The 22,366-nt window shown below is 43.6% G+C and overlaps 19 non-coding genes across 19 annotated transcripts; 2 read left to right on the top strand and 17 right to left on the bottom strand.

The window, feature by feature from the left end:
* Positions 1 to 4,901: 4,901 nt before the first annotated feature.
* Positions 4,902 to 4,973, bottom strand: trnaq-cug (transfer RNA glutamine (anticodon CUG)). Its single transcript has one exon. It is a non-coding gene; the product is annotated as a tRNA-Gln (tRNA).
* Positions 4,974 to 5,087: 114 nt separating this feature from the next.
* On the bottom strand, positions 5,088 to 5,159 carry trnaq-uug (transfer RNA glutamine (anticodon UUG)). Its single transcript has one exon. It is a non-coding gene; the product is annotated as a tRNA-Gln (tRNA).
* Positions 5,160 to 5,295: 136 nt separating this feature from the next.
* Positions 5,296 to 5,368, bottom strand: trnaf-gaa (transfer RNA phenylalanine (anticodon GAA)). Its single transcript has one exon. It is a non-coding gene; the product is annotated as a tRNA-Phe (tRNA).
* A 96-nt stretch (positions 5,369 to 5,464) lies between these two features.
* Positions 5,465 to 5,538, bottom strand: trnai-aau (transfer RNA isoleucine (anticodon AAU)). Its single transcript has one exon. It is a non-coding gene; the product is annotated as a tRNA-Ile (tRNA).
* A 97-nt stretch (positions 5,539 to 5,635) lies between these two features.
* trnap-ugg (transfer RNA proline (anticodon UGG)) lies at positions 5,636 to 5,707 on the bottom strand. The gene has a single exon. It is a non-coding gene; the product is annotated as a tRNA-Pro (tRNA).
* A 529-nt stretch (positions 5,708 to 6,236) lies between these two features.
* On the top strand, positions 6,237 to 6,309 carry trnaa-agc (transfer RNA alanine (anticodon AGC)). The gene has a single exon. It is a non-coding gene; the product is annotated as a tRNA-Ala (tRNA).
* A 154-nt stretch (positions 6,310 to 6,463) lies between these two features.
* Positions 6,464 to 6,535, bottom strand: trnaq-cug (transfer RNA glutamine (anticodon CUG)). The gene has a single exon. It is a non-coding gene; the product is annotated as a tRNA-Gln (tRNA).
* A 114-nt stretch (positions 6,536 to 6,649) lies between these two features.
* trnaq-uug (transfer RNA glutamine (anticodon UUG)) lies at positions 6,650 to 6,721 on the bottom strand. Its single transcript has one exon. It is a non-coding gene; the product is annotated as a tRNA-Gln (tRNA).
* Positions 6,722 to 6,857: 136 nt separating this feature from the next.
* Positions 6,858 to 6,930, bottom strand: trnaf-gaa (transfer RNA phenylalanine (anticodon GAA)). Its single transcript has one exon. It is a non-coding gene; the product is annotated as a tRNA-Phe (tRNA).
* A 96-nt stretch (positions 6,931 to 7,026) lies between these two features.
* trnai-aau (transfer RNA isoleucine (anticodon AAU)) lies at positions 7,027 to 7,100 on the bottom strand. Its single transcript has one exon. It is a non-coding gene; the product is annotated as a tRNA-Ile (tRNA).
* A 698-nt stretch (positions 7,101 to 7,798) lies between these two features.
* trnaa-agc (transfer RNA alanine (anticodon AGC)) lies at positions 7,799 to 7,871 on the top strand. Its single transcript has one exon. It is a non-coding gene; the product is annotated as a tRNA-Ala (tRNA).
* A 154-nt stretch (positions 7,872 to 8,025) lies between these two features.
* trnaq-cug (transfer RNA glutamine (anticodon CUG)) lies at positions 8,026 to 8,097 on the bottom strand. The gene has a single exon. It is a non-coding gene; the product is annotated as a tRNA-Gln (tRNA).
* A 114-nt stretch (positions 8,098 to 8,211) lies between these two features.
* Positions 8,212 to 8,283, bottom strand: trnaq-uug (transfer RNA glutamine (anticodon UUG)). Its single transcript has one exon. It is a non-coding gene; the product is annotated as a tRNA-Gln (tRNA).
* Positions 8,284 to 8,419: 136 nt separating this feature from the next.
* On the bottom strand, positions 8,420 to 8,492 carry trnaf-gaa (transfer RNA phenylalanine (anticodon GAA)). Its single transcript has one exon. It is a non-coding gene; the product is annotated as a tRNA-Phe (tRNA).
* Positions 8,493 to 8,588: 96 nt separating this feature from the next.
* Positions 8,589 to 8,662, bottom strand: trnai-aau (transfer RNA isoleucine (anticodon AAU)). Its single transcript has one exon. It is a non-coding gene; the product is annotated as a tRNA-Ile (tRNA).
* A 97-nt stretch (positions 8,663 to 8,759) lies between these two features.
* Positions 8,760 to 8,831, bottom strand: trnap-ugg (transfer RNA proline (anticodon UGG)). Its single transcript has one exon. It is a non-coding gene; the product is annotated as a tRNA-Pro (tRNA).
* Positions 8,832 to 19,154: 10,323 nt separating this feature from the next.
* On the bottom strand, positions 19,155 to 19,226 carry trnaq-cug (transfer RNA glutamine (anticodon CUG)). Its single transcript has one exon. It is a non-coding gene; the product is annotated as a tRNA-Gln (tRNA).
* Positions 19,227 to 19,340: 114 nt separating this feature from the next.
* trnaq-uug (transfer RNA glutamine (anticodon UUG)) lies at positions 19,341 to 19,412 on the bottom strand. The gene has a single exon. It is a non-coding gene; the product is annotated as a tRNA-Gln (tRNA).
* A 136-nt stretch (positions 19,413 to 19,548) lies between these two features.
* trnaf-gaa (transfer RNA phenylalanine (anticodon GAA)) lies at positions 19,549 to 19,621 on the bottom strand. The gene has a single exon. It is a non-coding gene; the product is annotated as a tRNA-Phe (tRNA).
* Positions 19,622 to 22,366: the final 2,745 nt, after the last annotated feature.

Raw genomic sequence — 22,366 nt, 5'->3', positions numbered from 1 at the left:
CTGGCAAATTTCTGGATATAAACAGGACTGTGATACCTTTTTAGTGGAGTCCATCTTGAGAACAGAGCCAAAGACGGATGTTATTTTGGCTTTGACCTCATGCAGTCGCCACAGAACATCTCTGGCGTACACGGCTAAGAGCCACTTAGGCTTAGGTAGGGCAGGTAAAAGGGGAGGCTCAGCAAATACAGGAGGCTGCACAAGGGAGGACCTTGTGAACGGTTCGCAGGCAGTCAGGTACTGCAGAACACGCTGTGTCCATGCCTCACTGTGCTGTTCCGTCAGCTTCTTGTACAGCTGAGTCACACTGTTGCCCAGTGTCCTCTCCCTCATCATCCTCAGCACCCGGTTGTCACATGAGTATCTAAGGAAACAACAATATAATCATGCAAATGCTTTGGTTGTAGAAAAAAACACACAAGATAAAAGTGCCTAATAATGAATGATTGTCATTATGAATTACCTGTATGTCAGCAAAGCTGGAAACTGACTGCGGTGGCCCATATCCAGCTGCCCTAAGATGTCCTCGGACCAGGCAGGATACTTCTTTTTGCAGCCTTTGCACTCCAGATACTCAGTGGCAAGGTCATACCACCCGTCGATGTCCAAAACCTTGCGCACGGTGCGGTAAAGTCCTGCTGCTGTTAGCCTGTGCCTACCACAGTCTGGGCGAACACAGACAAGAGGAAATAACCACATCTTCAGCGGCATCCACAAGAAAAGGGGCCGACAGAAGAAGAGGTCTGGTGAGGCGGGTGGCTGACTGTTAATTAAAGGGGGCTGAGGAGGATACCACCAAAGCTTCAGCTGGGACACTAGTTCTGGCTTGCCGGTTCGTGGGTTGGCCTTAAACAGTGTGTTCCGGATCCACTCATGCTGGAAAGGTGGAAGATGATCTTTCCAGTGGCCTGGGAGCTCAGCTGGTGGCTGATGATGTGGAGGATCTGGTGTTTTTGCTGTTTCCGCCAATGGAGACGGACCGGCACAGGCCTCTGAGTAAACAGTAACAAAAACAAAATAAGGATGGTATAAGGTTGGATTTGATAGAACTACGCCATAAATGCAGCCCACAAACAGCCTGCGAAGCAGTAATTTTGGAGGAGTGTTAATAATCGTTTTGAATATATTAAGGCATAACAGTGAAGAAAATGGTACTAGTGTTAAGAAGCAAAGAACACAGCGTACACTTTATTGATGTAAGAAAAATGGAATTAGTACAGTTCTTTGAGAATGAGAATCTGTTGTGATTAAGGAAAATGAGGTGTGATGAATTCAGTAATGATGCGCACAGACATGAAGCATGCACACATATACAATAAGGAAAAACTGTTCTTCTCATCATAAGAACAATGACTCTCCACCATCCTGTCTGCTCAGGGGGAGCTAAAGAGTGAGTGAGTGAGTGAGAATAGCAAGCAGTGTGAGAAAGTTATCTAGTGATTGTTTAACAACGGGTAAGCTTAGAAACGCAAATAAATACACTGACACCTTTGGACATCCTTAACCTTTTGAAGAAATCCCACTTGAGGCATGATGTGACATAATTCTGTATTGTAAACAAAAATATTAAAAAAATTTGATTTTTATTTTTAATGCTTCACATTGTGTTTTCACAAAACATTCTTATAGCATTTGTATTTGTGTCATATGCCACACCTGTATTCAGCTGTGCTTCACATTGTGATGCAGCAAATACCAGCTCCTCATCATCATCATCTTCAGCAGTGGAAACGGAAGTGCCTGGAGCACAAATGTTACAACTATTACTGTGACCAATACACAGAGACAAGTGTATGTAAGATGGTGCTTACTTACCTGTAGCGAAAAGCTGTCTTCGGGCCAAAGTTTCTGCTGCTGGAGAAGGTAAAGTAGACTGCACTAATGGATCTGGAAACAGCAAGTGGACAGGTTTGCCATAACAATAAATGAATACGTGTACAATTTCTGTAGGGAAAATGTAATATTCACACTCCTACTCACAGTGTTTAACTGGTGACACGAGTTTTTTCGCCAGCTGTGAAGGAGACAAATGTTTGCCATGCGCCAACAGCGCTTTCACAGTGGCGGTCCGCTGTACACCAGTTCGGATGGCTGCAGGTGGAGGTGCAGAGGTACTGGAGGCTGCGGCTGGAGGTACAGAGGCACTGGAGGTTGCAGGTGGACGTGCAGGACGTACACTGGTGCCCACAGCAGAAGCCTGCCTTTTCAGGACATATGTCTTGAAAATGGCCATGTTGGTGTTTGGCCTGGCATCGGCCTTAACCAGGTACCTGATGAGGGCTTGGGCCTCCTTGCTTTGGTCCTCATAAACTTCCTTCATGGACCGGCCCTGGAAGTCACCAAACTCCACCATCAAGCAGCCCTGGTCTCCAGATGCTCGGGCTTCTGCTTGCATTTCCTGCTTCCTCTCATACTTCTCCACTTCTTCAGCCATCTCTCTGATATGAGAAGTGTACTGTAGGAAGAGCTGTTTATTTTCGGACAGGGGGGTTGTCTGCGCTGTCTCCTTGGAAATGCTGAGCACCAAATACACTGCGTACCCCAGAGAGTTTTCCAGGAGCCATCTAAATCTCTGGCCCTGGTACTTCCCAAACTGAAGTTTGCAGTGAGCCAGTACTAAAAACTGGTCACTGGGGTCTCCACCGTTTGTGCTGACAAAAGAACGGGCCTCTGCCAGCACCTGCTCCTTGGGTTTGGCCCTTCCCGACTCCATATTTTCAAGGCGCTTCGCCTCCTCCGATGGCGCCATGAGGAGCCGGCACGATGTTGCCGATTGGCGGCGAAAAAAGGGGTAAGCGTACATTTTCTGTAATGAAGATCAGAAAGAGACTATTACCTCTAGCAAACTGAAAGATACCTGTATGTTAAGTGTGTAATGATAATTTAACAAGCTACATGTAAACCATATTACTGTGGTAATAAACATGGACAGGAATCTGATAAATGTACAAATATATGTAAAGTCAAATATGAAGTCTGAAATTTCCTTCTAGTAATAATTCTAGGCTCGGAGGAGGTCACTAGTATTATTACCAAATATAAGTAATATATATAAGCAGAGCTGGGTAGTAACTGATTACATGTTATTTCATCTGAATTACATAATCAGAATCCAAAAATTAAGTACCTGTATTTAGATTAAAAAATATATATATTTTAATATATTCCGAATCAGACTAAAGTTCCTTTTTTTATGCATTATATGATTTTATTTTATTTTATTTACACAATGACATTAAATTATTCCTAACTGATATATACTTCCTAATTCCTCTTTTTGATCTTTTAAATTTCTTTTCTAAAACAGCCTACTGCTTATATTCATAAAAAAAGTCTTCCAGTTTTGTGGACACTCACACAAAGACCAGTCACTAGTCAGGTGGAGATACAGCATTTGACCACTGATTTACAAAAATCATTTCAGGTTTGCATAAAGTGTTTCAACATTGCATCAACTACTGATAAACACATTCATTTTTATTTGAAAGATCACACTGTAGATATTTTTAACCACCTTCAACAAAGGCTTTTGTCTTTCAAACACATTATCATGCACACATTTTAACTAATATATTTAATTAACATACTTAAATTGAATATTTTAATAATTATCACATTTTCATGTTCATTGGTCCTCTGATGAGGTTATGGTCACAAGACATGCAGGTAAACAAAAAGAATATATATCATTTTTGTGCATTTTTAATTGATTTTAAAATGATTTACTTTAATTTATTATTTTTATGGTTTAATTAATTAGTAGTTTTTTATTTAACTCCCTGCAGTTATTTCACAAACATGTGTTAAATGCACTTAGTGTTGTTAATAACAACAAATACAATCTATTTTCTTATTCTTTTTTTCAAGATTACCCTGTTTAAATCAATGTGATAAACAAGTTAGGTCAAAAGTAATCTAAAAGTAACGTAAAAGTAGTCTGACTAACTTATATTACCTAAAATGTGTAATGTAACTGTTAATGGTTTAAATAACTAACTACAATTTGTCTTGTAACTTGGAATTAGTAACGAATTAACTTACAGTCATTACAGTTACAGTAAGTAAGTTACCCAGCTCTCTGTCTCTCTACATATATAAGTAAATAAATATTTTAATATTAGTATTCTTTTCTTCGCACACAATACACACATAGTAATGTAGGCTAATTAGGACTGTCGATGATTTTAACCTATCTGATCAGTAGCGACATGTTTTGTTCTGTATTTATCATTTAAAAAGTTACAGGTTCGCAAATACTTCAGAAAACGTGTGCTATACATGCATTGGCACGTTCTATTTTCCAAAAATACACACTATTTATGAACAAATAACGATATTAAATTATATTTAAAAATGAAGTACACCTTAGCCTTACCTATTGCAAAGATCGATGACAATAATAAACGGTCGCAGCGATTGGTCAAAAGTGAGCCACGGGAGAGTAACGCGATTGGTCAAAAGTGAGCCACGGGAGAGAAACGCGATTGATCAAAAGTAAGCCCCAGAGAGAAACGCGATTGGTCAAAAGTAAGCCCAGGAGAGAAACGTGATTGGTCAAAAGTAAGCCCAGGAGAGAAACGTGATTGGTCAAAAGTAAGCCCAGGAGAGAAACGTGATTGGTCAAAAGTAAGCCCAGGAAAGAAACGCGATTGGCTCATGTGGGCTTACTTTGGGCTTACTTTGGCTCAATCGGTGGGATGCAGTAGGCGCAAGCGAGAGGTAGCGGGATCGATGCCTGCATTCTCCAAGGGCCTCCTGCCCTTTTACGCGCACGTCCCCAAGGAGACAGACTGCGCTTTTTGCGGTGCGAAACGTACCCTCGCAGTTGCGTGAGCCTTTGGGGCCCACTGCTGTCTAAAGGATTTCTCAGAACGTTCCCTGCGCACCTTCGTGGCAAAAGCAGGTCCCACCGAGATTTGAACTCGGATCGCTGGATTCAGAGTCCAGAGTGCTAACCATTACACCATGGAACCTTGACGAGTGAGGCCGCTGCTCAGAGGAAAGCAAAGAAGAAGTCGCTTACGGCTCACCAGCAACAAAAACAAAGTTGAGCCTTTTTTGTTTTTATCTGCCGCAAGAAGGCACGCAGGTTCCACCGAGATTTGAACTCGGATTGCTGGATTCAAAGTCCAGAGTGCTTACCGTTACACCATGGAACCACAAGCGCCTCTTTGACAGCTGACCTGGAGGTAGATAGTGTTGCGGCTATGGGGAACCAGTCAGAGCGAGGGGTTGTATCCCAGTGAGTTTTGGTCACCGGCCACCCTCGACCAAAATACAAAAGAAAGCTGCATCTGCCGAAACCCGGGATTGAACCAGGGACCTTTAGATCTTCAGTCTAACGCTCTCCCAACTGAGCTATTTCGGCCACATCCCCCTAAGGTTTGGTCTGCAGGGGTTTACGTGACACCACCCGTCGCTTTGAGAGAAGAGCAGAGACGAGCTAACAGAGAACAAAAGACGCTGGCCCGTACGGGGATCGAACCCGCGAACTTGGCGTTATTAGCACCACGCTCTAACCAACTGAGCTAACCGGCATGGCTCCTGCCAGACCTCTGCCCAATTTCCCCAAAATTTGCTGACTGCTCGTGGGCCCCTTAGCAGGCAGAAAAGCTTCAGGACCAAGCCTGACCACTGGCTCGTCCGGGATTTGAACCCGGGACCTCTCGCACCCAAAGCGAGAATCATTCCCCTAGACCAACGAGCCACGCTCACGCAGCTGGCGCACCGCCGCCTGCCCTCGAGCGTCGCTCTTCACGTGGCTTTGAATGCAGGGAGCATCCGGAAGTCTGCGCTTGTGGCAAAAAGCACCTCGATTTCTGAGAAACTTGTTTCTGCCCTGCTCTACTCACCCTGTTACGGTCCTCAGGGGTGCAGACTTACTTGACCGCAACAGTCACTTCTGATACAGGATCACAATCTTGTGAAAGCCAAGTGGATCGTTTGTAATAAAGCAACAACAACAAGAAAGCCCAAAAAACAACATTAAAAACACTGAATGAAACAAGCAAGCATTAGAAGAAATGAGTCTAAAAACAAACAAGTTGGCGGCGATCATAATAACCAAAAGCAAAGAAGACAAATAGCAACAACAAAAGAAAGAAAAAATTAACTGCAATGGAAGAAATGACACACCTCGAGACAAGGTCAAAGGCAAAGGAATGAAAGTGGGCCTTTGAATGGATTTCATAATGGTGGTGGACCTAACAGGGAGAAGATTCTGCCTTCTGCGGCCAGGGGAATTAGCTCAAATGGTAGAGCGCTCGCTTAGCATGCGAGAGGTAGCGGGATCGATGCCCGCATTCTCCAAGGGCCTCCTGCCCTTTTACGCGCACGTCCCCAAGGAGACAGACTGCGCTTTTTGCGGTGCGAAACGTACCCTCGCAGTTGCGTGAGCCTTTGGGGCCCACTGCTGTCTAAAGGATTTCTCAGAACGTTCCCTGCGCACCTTCGTGGCAAAAGCAGGTCCCACCGAGATTTGAACTCGGATCGCTGGATTCAGAGTCCAGAGTGCTAACCATTACACCATGGAACCTTGACGAGTGAGGCCGCTGCTCAGAGGAAAGCAAAGAAGAAGTCGCTTACGGCTCACCAGCAACAAAAACAAAGTTGAGCCTTTTTTGTTTTTATCTGCCGCAAGAAGGCACGCAGGTTCCACCGAGATTTGAACTCGGATCGCTGGATTCAAAGTCCAGAGTGCTAACCGTTACACCATGGAACCACGAGCGCCTCTTTGACAGCTGACCTGGAGGTAGATAGTGTTGTGGCTATGGGGAACCAGTCAGAGCGAGGGGTTGTATCCCAGTGAGTTTTGGTCACTGGCCACCCTCGACCAAAAGACAAAAGAAAGCTGCATCTGCCGAAACCCGGGATTGAACCAGGGACCTTTAGATCTTCAGTCTAACGCTCTCCCAACTGAGCTATTTCGGCCACATCCCCCTAAGGTTTGGTCTGCAGGGGTTTACGTGACACCACCCGTCGCTTTGAGAGAAGAGCAGAGACGAGCTAACAGAGAACAAAAGACGCTGGCCCGTACGGGGATCGAACCCGCGACCTTGGCGTTATTAGCACCACGCTCTAACCAACTGAGCTAACCGGCCTGGCTCCTGCCAGACCTCTGCCCAATTTCCCCAAAATTTGCTGACTGCTGGTGGGCCCCTTAGCAGGCAGAAAAGCTTCAGGACCAAGCCTGACCACGGGCTCGTCCGGGATTTGAACCCGGGACCTCTCGCACCCAAAGCGAGAATCATACACCTAGACCAACGAGCAACGCTCACGCAGCTGGCGCACCGCCGCCTGCCCTCGAGCGTCGCTCTTCACGTGGCTTTGAATGCAGGGAGCATCCGGAAGTCTGCGCTTGTGGCAAAAAGCACCTCGATTTCTGAGAAACTTGTTTCTGCCCTGCTCTACTCACCCTGTTACGGTCCTCAGGGGTGCAGACTTACTTGACCGCAACAGTCACTTCTGATACAGGATCACAATCTTGTGAAAGCCAAGTGGATCGTTTGTAATAAAGCAACAACAACAAGAAAGCCCAAAAAACAACATTAAAAACACTGAATGAAACAAGCAAGCATTAGAAGAAATGAGTCTAAAAACAAACAAGTTGGCGGCGATCATAATAACCAAAAGCAAAGAAGACAAATAGCAACAACAAAAGAAAGAAAAAATTAACTGCAATGGAAGAAATGACACACCTCGAGACAAGGTCAAAGGCAAAGGAATGAAAGTGGGCCTTTGAATGGATTTCATAATGGTGGTGGACCTAACAGGGAGAAGATTCTGCCTTCTGCGGCCAGGGGAATTAGCTCAAATGGTAGAGCGCTCGCTTAGCATGCGAGAGGTAGCGGGATCGATGCCCGCATTCTCCAAGGGCCTCCTGCCCTTTTACGCGCACGTCCCCAAGGAGACAGACTGCGCTTTTTGCGGTGCGAAACGTACCCTCGCAGTTGCGTGAGCCTTTGGGGCCCACTGCTGTCTAAAGGATTTCTCAGAACGTTCCCTGCGCACCTTCGTGGCAAAAGCAGGTCCCACCGAGATTTGAACTCGGATCGCTGGATTCAGAGTCCAGAGTGCTAACCATTACACCATGGAACCTTGACGAGTGAGGCCGCTGCTCAGAGGAAAGCAAAGAAGAAGTCGCTTACGGCTCACCAGCAACAAAAACAAAGTTGAGCCTTTTTTGTTTTTATCTGCCGCAAGAAGGCACGCAGGTTCCACCGAGATTTGAACTCGGATCGCTGGATTCAAAGTCCAGAGTGCTAACCGTTACACCATGGAACCACAAGCGCCTCTTTGACAGCTGACCTGGAGGTAGATAGTGTTGCGGCTATGGGGAACCAGTCAGAGCGAGGGGTTGTATCCCAGTGAGTTTTGGTCACCGGCCACCCTCGACCAAAAGACAAAAGAAAGCTGCATCTGCCGAAACCCGGGATTGAACCAGGGACCTTTAGATCTTCAGTCTAACGCTCTCCCAACTGAGCTATTTCGGCCACATCCCCCTAAGGTTTGGTCTGCAGGGGTTTACGTGACACCACCCGTCGCTTTGAGAGAAGAGCAGAGACGAGCTAACAGATAACAAAAGACGCTGGCTCGTACGGGGATCGAACCCGCGACCTTGGCGTTATTAGCACCACGCTCTAACCAACTGAGCTAACCGGCCTGGCTCCCGCCAGAAGTCTGCCCAATTTCCCCAAAATTTGCTGACTGCTGGTGGGCCCCTTAGCAGGCAGAAAAGCTTCAGGACCAAGCCTGACCACGGGCTCGTCCGGGATTTGAACCCGGGACCTCTCGCACCCAAAGCGAGAATCATACCCCTAGACCAACGAGCCACGCTCACGCAGCTGGCGCACCGCCGCCTGCCCTCGAGCGTCGCTCTTCACGTGGCTTTGAATGCAGGGAGCATCCGGAAGTCTGCGCTTGTGGCAAAAAGCACCTCGATTTCTGAGAAACTTGTTTCTGCCCTGCTCTACTCACCCTGTTACGGTCCTCAGGGGTGCAGACTTACTTGACCGCAACAGTCACTTCTGATACAGGATCACAATCTTGTGAAAGCCAAGTGGATCGTTTGTAATAAAGCAACAACAACAAGAAAGCCCAAAAAACAACATTAAAAACACTGAATGAAACAAGCAAGCATTAGAAGAAATGAGTCTAAAAACAAACAAGTTGGCGGCGATCATAATAACCAAAAGCAAAGAAGACAAATAGCAACAACAAAAGAAAGAAAAAATTAACTGCAATGGAAGAAATGACACACCTCGAGACAAGGTCAAAGGCAAAGGAATGAAAGTGGGCCTTTGAATGGATTTCATAATGGTGGTGGACCTAACAGGGAGAAGATTCTGCCTTCTGCGGCCAGGGGAATTAGCTCAAATGGTAGAGCGCTCGCTGTGCAAAAGAAGGAGCCCAATCTTTGAGCCCCCCTTCGCAAGCGAAAAAGACGCGAAAACGCAAGTGTGCCGACAAGTTTCCCCTGCAACAATATTCGGGCTATATTCCTGTGCGGTATGGATGAGTTTTAGTTACATGTGAAATACGTCACCCTCGGCGGGCTGGATTCGAACCCGCGGTCTGCGCGACTGAGTCGAAGTCCCGTTCTGAATCAAATGATTCGCGAATCGCGAAACTTGATCCGGTTGGACTGATTCGAAACAGTGAATCATCACGTTGACGCTTTACGTCGTGTTAAAAACACGCCCCATCCCACCTTGTTTTTATTTTTATTTTATTTTTTACAAATCTCGCCCTAGACATAACATTATATTGATTGATATTTATTAATTTGTGTATGTTATTTTTAAAAGGCATATTACATGTTTATGTTTATGGTTAAATACGCGATCCGATTGGAGCGAATCGTCACGTTGACAGTTTCCGTCGTATTAAAACACGCCCCCATCCTCACCTGCTTTTTCCACAAATCGCGCCCTAGACATATCAATATGTTGATTGATATTTATTATTTTGTGAAAATAATTGTTTGGTAAATATGTATAAACATAAATGTATATGATATATGTTTATGGTTAAATAAAACGAATTAAAATGTTGATATGTTAAGTAGTTGATTTTATGTTTTATGTTAATTATGTTTATAATATTTTTAAAAGGCATATTACTTGTTTATGTTTAAATTAATGAATAAAATGTTTTCTCAAAGATTATTATTATTTTTTTTGTATATGTGGGACATGATTTGATGGATATCATTTATCAGATTTAATTTATCTGATCAAAAGACACTTTAAATGTTCAAATGTAAAATGTTTAATTTACATGAACATAATATACATACACATAATATATACAGAAAAGATATAATTTATTGAGGAGGATACAGTATTGAGGGGTATACAGGACAATATGAAAAAGTGGGCCCATGTAATATATTCAAAATATATACAAAAAAGACATATTTATTTTATTTATTGAGGGGTATACATGACAATATGAAGGAGTGGGCCCATGTAATAAAAACAAAATATATACAGGAACGATATTATTTATTGAGGAACATACCAGACAATATGAAAGAGAGGGCCCATGTAATATAAACAAAATATATACATTAAAAGATATTTATTAAGGAAGATTCCGGAAAATGGGAAAGAGTGGGCCCATGTAAAATACAAAATATATACAGAAAATACATTATTTATTGAGGAGGATACCGAACAATGTGAAAGAGTGGGCCCATGTAATATATACAAAATAGATACAGAAAACATTATTTTTTTGAGGAGAATACAGTATTGAGGATGATACTGAACAGTATAAAAGAGTGGGCACATGTAAACAAAATATATACAGAAAAGATTGTCTTTATTGAGGAGGTTTATGTAGCTGCCGCTGTTCTGCCAACCATTCATCGAAAGATTTGCCATTTGAGGCACTCGGGCAAAATGTGGCATTGCCATACCGACTATGGCCAAACTCTTTCGTTTTGGGCTGCCCACATTTGCTGCATTTGTTAAAAGTAACCCCTCGCACATACTTTCTCTTGTGTACTCCACTTTCCTCCTCCAGGGCCCGTCGACGCCTGTTCCTCTGGGTGTAACGGGACACAGGAGCATCAGACGCAGGAGCAGGTGGAGCTGGGCCTGCACTCAATGTTGAAGGACCAGAAGAGGGGATCACCACTGACACAGTCATGTCCGGGTTAAGGACTAGTGTGCCTAACAATGACCCAGGTGCTGAAATGGGCTGCACTACTTCTGATGCTGTGGGGGCAGGTGCAATGGGGCACTGTGTGGTGGTGGTAGCAGCGGGCCGTCGACCTGGCCGCAGGATCGGAGCCTGTCCTTCCCGATTTGGCAGAAGGATAAATGGATGTTTTGGCCCTGATGTTGATGGCGCTTCATCCAATTTTTCCCTCGGCAGAGGAAGCTGCGCATCGGCCACAGCAATTGGGTCAGGTGAAGTCAGTCCCTGAGCGAGGACACTCATTTCCTGATTCTTCTGCCGACGCTGAAACCTGACAATAAATTACTTGTATTATAAATATGTTTTAAGAAGTATTCATTTAATTTGAAGCAAATAATGTGCCTTGCTTACCACTGAATGAGTGTCTTCTGGTTTAGCTCAAACAGCTGGATCATGGTTTCATCCATCAGCCTTCGACAGTTAAGCACCAGCTCTCGGATGTGGTGGTAATCGGTGAGGATTTTAGACCACCTGGGGGTGCAAACTCCAGCCTTCTTGGTCGGCGACTTGTGTAAAGCACACAGCTTGATACAAATTGCCTCAACCAAGCGACTGGTGTTGGGCCACTGTGCTGGACCCCCAGGATGTCCAATCAGACACCGTTTAACACTCTCCACACCCGGTGTGACTCCGGTCCGCTTCGGTGCTTTAAAGCGCCCATGTGTCAGCTGAGGCTGATGTCGAGGCTGATAGTTGACCCGCTGTTTGTCAGAGTCAGGGAGAGCTGTCCACAGCTGGATGACCTCTGTCACCTGCAGGTCAGTGAGGTAAGGAGCCTCACGAAGACCCACTAGGTAACCAGCCAGGTCCTGGACCTTGTCCCACCCAGCGATGCCATCGGGTCCAATGACTGCTCCCTAGTAAATGCAGATTAATATTAATATAAGTGAAATAAAATGGTATTGAAATTAAATAAAGCCCTTTTTTACCTGAAATAAAGTGTTTTACCTGAGCCTCGTTGGAGAGACTACTTCCAGTGTCGGATGGCTGTGACAGCACTGAAGGGGCAGGGGCAAGATGCTGTCCTTCTCCGCCAGATGATGTGGACGGCTCAGCCGGTGATGCCGGGGACTGAGGCAGAGGCAAAGATGAGGGGCTGTTTTTAAGATCACGGCAGGGGTCATCCTCATACAGCACTGGAACTGTGATGTCCTCCGTGATCTCTTCGTCAAACCCCTCATCTTGCAGGTCCTGGTCATCAACTGCCTCCACCAGCCTGTCTTCCTCCTCTGGGTTCTGGAGCACTGGAGTCAGTGTTTTGCCAGTCTGGCTGTAAAGGTACTCCATTCCCAGCAATTCACCTACAAGAATAAAATGGGGAAAAAAGAAAGTGTTCTTAACATTTTGTCTAATACATTAAAGGCTAAATAGATAAAATAGTACAATATATGAATGTGATCTCCCTGTTCATCTATGAATTTTTTTGTTTTGCAAAAATAATTCAAATGATCTATAAAAAAACAAAAACATGAATTAATGAATTTCTTGCCTGTATATGCTCCAGGAGGGCGATAGCGCTCATCCCAGGGCTTCCCGAAGACAGCTTGGCTAAGCCGGTCCACAGCCTCCCTCATGGCACAGCCATATGTCCGGATGGAGGATGCTCCTTTTATGGCGTCTTCCATCCGGTCATCATTCCAACGCATCAAGCCCTCAAGGAGATACGCTTGAAAATGCGCATCACTGGCACTGGTTCCTAAAAATTAAATAAACAAAAAAGTTTTGTACTTCACATGAGGTGCTATGAGGTAACTGGTTACATGTAATAGAGTTACATAATTACAATACAATTACACAACACATGCATGTATATATTTAAGAAAAATATATGTATATATATATTAAATATATTTATATATAATATAAATTATATGAATAATAAATATATACATGTAATTATTTTCAAAATATATACTGTATGTGTGTGTTTTTATTTATACATAATAAATACATATATTACACATATATTATATAAACAACTTTTGAATGTGAGTAATCGCAATTTAAATTACATTAAAAATTATAGCTACTAGTGACTTGTCAGGCAATAAAGCTTTGTTAATGCTTATGACATCAGAAAAGAACTGTAGTATTACTGTAGAGTGTGACATTTATTCATGTGACATTACTTTAAAGTAATGGAAGCAGTTATAGTGCTTATATTTTTGACAAAAAAAAATTAGTAATCCGTATGTATGTAATACCTGGAATAAAACGGTTTAGGTGGAGGTGGAAAGACTCCAAGGAGGTAGAGCCACGGGCACACCTGTAGCAGCACAGCTCCACACCGCCCTTCTTCAGTGTCCCCTTCTTCATGTACAGCGTAAAGTTCTCTGGGTCTTGGATACACGGAACGTGCTTCCGCTGTTCCTTCCATATCTGCTGGATCCGTTCGTGATTCAGCAGAGGAACTCCCAGAGTGTCCTTCCCGTCCGCACTGTCGAACAGATCAATCAGTGACCCGATCAATCTGGTGGTCTCCTCCACCCCCCTGGTCCTCCTCCGGCAGTGCAGTGCCAACTCTCTCCGGGTAATGCGAGCACTGACCGCCCTTTCTGAGATGTGGCCAGTCTTCTTTGCCGCCAGCTCACCCTCCTTTGCACTGCGAAGTGCAGCCACATCCTCTGGATCCCACTGAAAGATGCACGTGGACAGACGGGCCATGAAGATCCCGTAGAGTGGATGAGCCTCTGTCGTGACACCTGCAGCAAATCGCCGCATGAAATGCCAGATGTCGAGGCGCACTTCAAGCTCGACCCACTCCGAGAACATCATCTTCACCTGACACTGGCCATGCTGACTGCAGCAATCTCTGTCCACGTACATCACTTTTGGGGCTGCCTCTCCTGCGTCCCGGTAGCGCTTCATCAGGCCAGCTGCCATGTGGTCCAGTCCATGTCCCTCAGCGGCTGTAAGCACAGAGACGAGGACTTGGCCGTGTTCATTCCCCACATTTGTGCACCAGGCAGCTGTACCTGAAGCAGCACCTGCGAGTTTCTTTGTGACCTATTGGGAAAAATAAAAGGGTGACAAAACTGTATTCATTGTGAATGCACATATATCCATATCTGGCAAATTTCTGGATATAAACAGGACTGTGATACCTTTTTAGTGGAGTCCATCTTGAGAACAGAGCCAAAGACGGATGTTATTTTGGCTTTGACCTCATGCAGTCGCCACAGAACATCTCTGGCGTACACGGCTAAGAGCCACTTAGGCTTAGGTAGGGCAGGTAAAAGGGGAGGCTCAGCAAATACAGGAGGCTGCACAAGGGAGGACCTTGTGAACGGTTCGCAGGCAGTCAGGTACTGCAGAACACGCTGTGTCCATGCCTCACTGTGCTGTTCCGTCAGCTTCTTGTACAGCTGAGTCACACTGTTGCCCAGTGTCCTCTCCCTCATCATCCTCAGCACCCGGTTGTCACATGAGTATCTAAGGAAACAACAATATAATCATGCAAATGCTTTGGTTGTAGAAAAAAACACACAAGATAAAAGTGCCTAATAATGAATGATTGTCATGAATTACCTGTATGTCAGCAAAGCTGGAAACTGACTGCGGTGGCCCATATCCAGCTGCCCTAAGATGTCCTCGGACCAGGCAGGATACTTCTTTTTGCAGCCTTTGCACTCCAGATACTCAGTGGCAAGGTCATACCACCCGTCGATGTCCAAAACCTTGCGCACGGTGCGGTAAAGTCCTGCTGCTGTTAGCCTGTGCTTACCACAGTCTGGGCGAACACAGACAAGAGGAAATAACCACATCTTCAGCGGCATCCACAAGAAAAGGGGCCGACAGAAGAAGAGGTCTGGTGAGGCGGGTGGCTGACTGTTAATTAAAGGGGGCTGAGGAGGATACCACCAAAGCTTCAGCTGGGACACTAGTTCTGGCTTGCCGGTTCGTGGGTTGGCCTTAAATAGTGTGTTCCGGATCCACTCATGCTGGAAAGGTGGAAGATGATCTTTCCAGTGGCCTGGGAGCTCAGCTGGTGGCTGATGATGTGGAGGATCTGGTGTTTTTGCTGTTTCCGCCAATGGAGACGGACCGGCACAGGACTCTGAGTAAACAGTAACAAAAACAATATAAGTATGACCGTTGGATTTGATAGTACTACGCCAGAAAAGCAGCCCACAAGCAGCCTACGAAGCAGTAATTTTGGAGGAGTGTTAATAATCGTTATGCTTATATTTAGGCATAACAGTGAAGAAAATGGTACTAGTGTTAAGAAGCAAAGAACACAGCGTACACTGTATTATGTAAGAAAAATGGAATTAGTACAGTTCTTTGAGAATGAGAATCTGTTGTGATTAAGTAAGGAAAATGAGGTGTGATGAATTCAGTAATGATGCGCACAGACATGAAGCATGCACACATATACAATAAGGAAAAACTGTTCTTCTCATCATAAGAACAATGACTCTCCACCATCCTGTCTGCTCAGGGGGAGCTAAAGAGTGAGTGAGTGAGTGAGTGAGAATAGCAAGCAGTGTGAGAAAGTTATCTAGTGATTGTTTAACAATGGATAAGTTTAGAAACGCAAATAAATACACTGACACCTTTGGACATCCTTAACCTTTTGAAGAAATCCCACTTGAGGCATGATGTGACATAATTCTGTATTGTAAACAAAAATATTAAAAAATTTTGATTTTTATTTTTAATGCTTCCCATTGTATTTTCACAAAACATTCTTATAACATTTGTATTGGTGTCATATGCCACACCTGTATTCAGCTGTGCTTCACATTGTGATGCAGCAAATACCAGCTCCTCATCATCATCTTCAGCAGTGGAAACGGAAGTGCCTGGAGCACAAATGTTACAACTATTACTGTGACCAATACACAGAGACAAGTGTATGTAAGGTGGTGCTTACGTACCTGTAGCGAAAAGCTGTCTTCGGGCCAAAGTTTCTGCTGCTGGAGAAGGTAAAGTAGACTGCACTAATGGATCTGGAAACAGCAAGTGGACAGGTTTGCCATAACAATAAATGAATATGTGTACAATTTCTGTAGGGAAAATGTAATATTCACACTCCTACTCACAGTGTTTAACTGGTGACGCGAGTTTTTTCGCCAGCTGTGAAGGAGACAAATGTTTGCCATGCGCCAACAGCGCTTTCACAGTGGCGGTCCGCTGTACACCAGTTCGGATGGCTGCAGGTGGAGGTGCAGAGGTACTGGAGGCTGCGGCTGGAGGTACAGAGGCACTGGAGGTTGCAGGTGGACGTGCAGGACGTACACTGGTGCCCACAGCAGAAGCCTGCCTTTTCAGGACATATGTCTTGAAAATGGCCATGTTGGTGTTTGGCCTGGCATCGGCCTTAACCAGGTACCTGATGAGGGCTTGGGCCTCCTTGCTTTGGTCCTCATAAACTTCCTTCATGGACCGGCCCTGGAAGTCACCAAACTCCACCATCAAGCAGCCCTGGTCTCCAGATGCTCGGGCTTCTGCTTGCATTTCCTGCTTCCTCTCATACTTCTCCACTTCTTCAGCCATCTCTCTGATATGAGAAGTGTACTGTAGGAAGAGCTGTTTATTTTCGGACAGGGGGGTTGTCTGCGCTGTCTCCTTGGAAATGCTGAGCACCAAATACACTGCGTACCCCAGAGAGTTTTCCAGGAGCCATCTAAATCTCTGGCCCTGGTACTTCCCAAACTGAAGTTTGCAGTGAGCCAGTACTAAAAACTGGTCACTGGGGTCTCCACCGTTTGTGCTGACAAAAGAACGGGCCTCTGCCAGCACCTGCTCCTTGGGTTTGGCCCTTCCCGACTCCATATTTTCAAGGCGCTTCGCCTCCTCCGATGGCGCCATGAGGAGCCGGCACGATGTTGCCGATTGGCGGCGAAAAAAGGGGTAAGCATACATTTTCTGTAATGAAGGTCAGAAAGAGACTATTACCTCTAGCAAACTGAAAGATACCTGTATGTTAAGTGTGTAATGATAATTTACCAAGCTACATGTAAACCATATTACTGTGGTAATAAACATGGACAGGAATCTGATATATGTACAAATATATGTAAAGTCAAATATGAAGTCTGAAATTTCCTTCTAGTAATAATTCTAGGCTCGGAGGAGGTCACTAGTATTATTACCAAATATAAGTAATATATATATAAGCAGAGCTGGGTAGTAACTGATTACATGTTATTTCATCTGAATTACATAATCAGAATCCAAAAATTAAGTACCTGTATTTAGATTAAAAAATATATATATTTTAAAATATTCCCAGTCAGACTAAAGTTACTTTTTTTATGCATTATATGATTTTATTTTAATTTAAATTTAATTTTTTTTTACACAATGACATTAAATTATTCCTAACTGATATATACTTCCTAATTCCTCTTTTTGATCTTTTAAATTTCTTTTCTAAAACAGCCTACTGCTTATATTCATAAAAAAAAGTCTTCCAGTTTTGTGGACACTCACACAAAGACCAGTCACTAGTCAGGTGGAGATACAGCATTTGACCACTGATTTACAAAAATCATTTCAGGTTTGCATAAAGTGTTTCAACATTGCATCAACTACTGATAAACACATTCATTTTTATTTGAAAGATCACACTGTAGATATTTTTAACCACCTTCAACAAAGGCTTTTGTCTTTCAAACACATTATCATGCACACATTTTAACTAATATATTTAATTAACATACTTAAATTGAATATTTTAATAATTATCACATTTTCATGTTCATTGGTCCTCTGATGAGGTTATGGTCACAAGACATGCAGGTAAACAAAAAGAATATATATCATTTTTGTGCATTTTTAATTGATTTTAAAATGATTTACTTTAATTTATTATTTTTATGGTTTAATTAATTAGTAGTTTTTTATTTAACTCCCGGCAGTTATTTCACAAACATGTGTTAAATGCACTTAGTGTTGTTAATAACAACAAATACAATCTATTTTCTTATTCTTTTTTTCAAGATTACCCTGTTTAAATCAATGTGATAAACAAGTTAGGTCAAAAGTAATCTAAAAGTAACGTAAAAGTAGTCTGACTAACTTATATTACCTAAAATGTGTAATGTAACTGTTAATGGTTTAAATAACTAACTACAATTTGTCTTGTAACTTGGAATTAGTAACGAATTAACTTACAGTCATTACAGTTACAGTAAGTAAGTTACCCAGCTCTCTGTCTCTCTACATATATAAGTAAATAAATATTTTAATATTAGTATTCTTTTCTTCGCACACAATACACACATAGTAATGTAGGCTAATTAGGACTGTCGATGATTTTAACCTATCTGATCAGTAGCGACATGTTTTGTTCTGTATTTATCATTTAAAAAGTTACAGGTTCGCAAATACTTCAGAAAATGTGTGCTATACATGCATTGGCACGTTCTATTTTCCAAAAATACACACTATTTATGAACAAATAACGATATTAAATTATATTTAAAAATGAAGTACACCTTAGCCTTACCTATTGCAAAGATCGATGACAATAATAAACGGTCGCAGCGATTGGTCAAAAGTGAGCCACGGGAGAGTAACGCGATTGGTCAAAAGTGAGCCACGGGAGAGAAACGCGATTGATCAAAAGTAAGCCCCAGAGAGAAACGCGATTGGTCAAAAGTAAGCCCAGGAGAGAAACGTGATTGGTCAAAAGTAAGCCCAGGAGAGAAACGTGATTGGTCAAAAGTAAGCCCAGGAAAGAAACGCGATTGGCTCATGTGGGCTTACTTTGGGCTTACTTTGGCTCAATCGGTGGGATGCAGTAGGCGCAAGCGAGAGGTAGCGGGATCGATGCCCGCATTCTCCAAAGGGCTCCTGCCCTTTTACGCGCACGTCCCCAAGGAGACAGACTGCGCTTTTTGCGGTGCGAAACGTACCCTCGCAGTTGCGTGAGCCTTTGGGGCCCACTGCTGTCAAAAGAATTTCTCAGAACGGGCCCTGCGCACATTCGTGGCAAAAGCAGGTCCCACCGAGATTTGAACTCGGATCGCTGGATTCAGAGTCCAGAGTGCTAACCATTACACCATGGAACCTTGACGAGAGAGGCCGCTGCTCAGAGGAAAGCAAAGAAGAAGTGGCTTACGGCTCACCAGCAACAAAAATAAAGTTGAGCCTTTTTTGTTTTTATCTGCCGCAAGAAGGCACGTAGGTTCCACCGAGATTTGAACTCGGATCGCTGGATTCAAAGTCCAGAGTGCTAACCGTTACACCATGGAACCACGAGCACCTCTTTGACAGCTGACCTGGAGGTAGATAGTGTTGCGGCCAGGGGGAACCAGTCAGAGCGAGGGGTTGTATCCCAGTGAGTTTTGGTCACTGGCCACCCTCGACCAAAAGACAAAAGAAAGCTGCATCTGCCGAAACCCGGGATTGAACCAGGGACCTTTAGATCTTCAGTCTAACGCTCTCCCAACTGAGCTATTTCGGCCAAATGGTAGAGCGCTCGCTGCGCAAAAGAAGGAGCCCAATCTTTGAGCCCCCCCTCGCAAGCGAAAAAGACGCGAAAACGCAAGTGTGCCGACAAGTTTCCCCTGCAACAATATTCGGGCTATATTCTTATGCGGTATGGATGAGTTTTAGTTACATGTGAAACACGTCACCCTCGGCGGGCTGGATTCGAACCCGCGGTCTGCGCGACTGAGTCGAAGTCCCGTTCTGAATCAAATGATTCGCGAATCGCGAAACTTGATCCGGTTGGACTGATTCCAAACAGTGAATCATCACGTTGACACTTTACGTCGTATTAAAAACACGCCCCATCCCACCTTGTTTTTATTTTTTTTTTATTTTTTTTTACAAATCTCGCCCTAGACATAACATTATATTGATTGATATTTATTAATTTGTGTATGTTATTTTTAAAAGGCATATTACATGTTTATGTTTATGGTTAAATACGCGATCCGATTGGAGCGAATCGTCACGTTGACAGTTTCCGTCGTCTTAAAACACGCCCCCATCCTCACCTGCTTTTTCCACAAATCGGTCCCTAGACATATCAATATGTTGACTGATATTTATTATTTTGTGAAAATAATTGTTTGGTAAATATGTATAAACATGTATGTATATGATATATGTTTATGGTTAAATAAAACGAATTAAAATGTTTCAGTAGTTGATTTTATGTTTTATGTTAATCATGTTTATAATATTTTTAAAAGGCATATTACATGTTTATGTTTAAATTAATGAATAAAATGTTTTCTCAAAGATTATTATTTTTTTTTTTTTTTGTATATGTGGGACATGATTTGATGGATATCATTTATCAGATTTAATTTATCTGATCAAAAGACACTTTAAATGTTCAAATGTAAAATATTTAATTTAAATGAACATAATATACATACACATAATGTATACAGAAAAGATATAATTTATTGAGGAGGATACAGTATTGAGGGGTATACAGGACAATATGAAAAAGTGGGCCCATGTAATATATATAAATATATACAAAAAAAAGACATTTATTATATTTATTGAGGGGTATACAGCACAATATGAAGGAGTGGGCCCATGTAATAAAAACAAAATATATACAGGAACGATATTATTTATTGAGGAACATACCAGAAAATATGAAAGAATGGGCCCATGTAATATAAACAAAATATATACAGTAAAAGATATTTATTAAGGAAGATACCGGAAAATGTGAAAGAGTGGGCCCGTGTAAAATACAAAATATATACAGAAAATAAATTATTTATTGAGGAGGATACCGAACAGTATGAAAGAGTGGGCACATGTAAACAAAATATATTCAGAAAAGATTGTCTTTATTGAGGAGGTTTATGTAGCTGGCGCTGTTCTGCCAACCATTCATCGAAAGATTTGCCATTTGAGGCACTCGGGCAAAATGTGGCATTGCCATACCGACTATGGCCAAACTCTTTCGTTTTGGGCTGCCCACATTTGCTGCATTTGTTAAAAGTAACCCCTCGCACATACTTTCTCTTGTGTACTCCACTTTCCTCCTCCAGGGCCCGTCGACGCCTGTTCCTCTGGGTGTAACGGGACACAGGAGCATCAGACGCAGGAGCAGGTGGAGCTGGGCCTGCACTCAATGTTGAAGGACCAGAAGAGGGGATCACCACTGACACAGTCATGTCCGGGTTAAGGACTAGTGTGCCTAACAATGACCCAGGTGCTGAAATGGGCTGCACTACTTCTGATGCTGTGGGGGCAGGTGCAATGGGGCACTGTGTGGTGGTGGTAGCAGCGGGCCGTCGACCTGGCCGCAGGATCGGAGCCTGTCCTTCCCGATTTGGCAGAAGGATAAATGGATGTTTTGGCCCTGATGTTGATGGCGCTTCATCCAATTTTTCCCTTGGCAGAGGAAGCTGCGCATCGGCCACAGCAATTGGGTCAGGTGAAGTCAGTCCCTGAGCGAGGACACTCATTTCCTGATTCTTCTGCCGACGCTGAAACCTGACAATAAATTACTTGTATTATAAATATGTTTTAAGAAGTATTCATTTAATTTGAAGCAAATAATGTGCCTTGCTTACCACTGAATGAGTGTCTTCTGGTTTAGCTCAAACAGCTGGATCATGGTTTCATCCATCAGCCTTCGACAGTTAAGCACCAGCTCTCGGATGTGGTGGTAATCGGTGAGGATTTTAGACCACCTGGGGGTGCAAACTCCAGCCTTCTTGGTCGGCGACTTGTGGAAAGCACACAGCTTGATACAAATTGCCTCAACCAAGCGACTGGTGTTGGGCCACTGTGCTGGACCCCCAGGATGTCCAATCAGACACCGTTTAACACTCTCCACACCCGGTGTGACTCCGGTCCGCTTCGGTGCTTTAAAGCGCCCATGTGTCAGCTGAGGCTGATGTCGAGGCTGATAGTTGACCCGCTGTTTGTCAGAGTCAGGGAGAGCTGTCCACAGCTGGATGACCTCTGTCACCTGCAGGTCAGTGAGGTAAGGAGCCTCACGAAGACCCACTAGGTAACCAGCCAGGTCCTGGACCTTGTCCCACCCAGCGATGCCATCGGGTCCAATGACTGCTCCCTAGTAAATGCAGATTAATATTAATATAAGTGAAATAAAATGGTATTGAAATTAAATAAAGCCCTTTTTTACCTGAAATAAAGTGTTTTACCTGAGCCTCGTTGGAGAGACTACTTCCAGTGTCGGATGGCTGTGACAGCACTGAAGGGG

The sequence above is a fragment of the Garra rufa genome, chromosome 20, assembly GCF_049309525.1.
Source record: "Garra rufa chromosome 20, GarRuf1.0, whole genome shotgun sequence".
NCBI lineage: Eukaryota > Metazoa > Chordata > Actinopteri > Cypriniformes > Cyprinidae > Garra > Garra rufa.
Note: the sequence above shows the minus strand (reverse complement) of the source record. Positions and strands in the feature narration are given on the sequence as shown.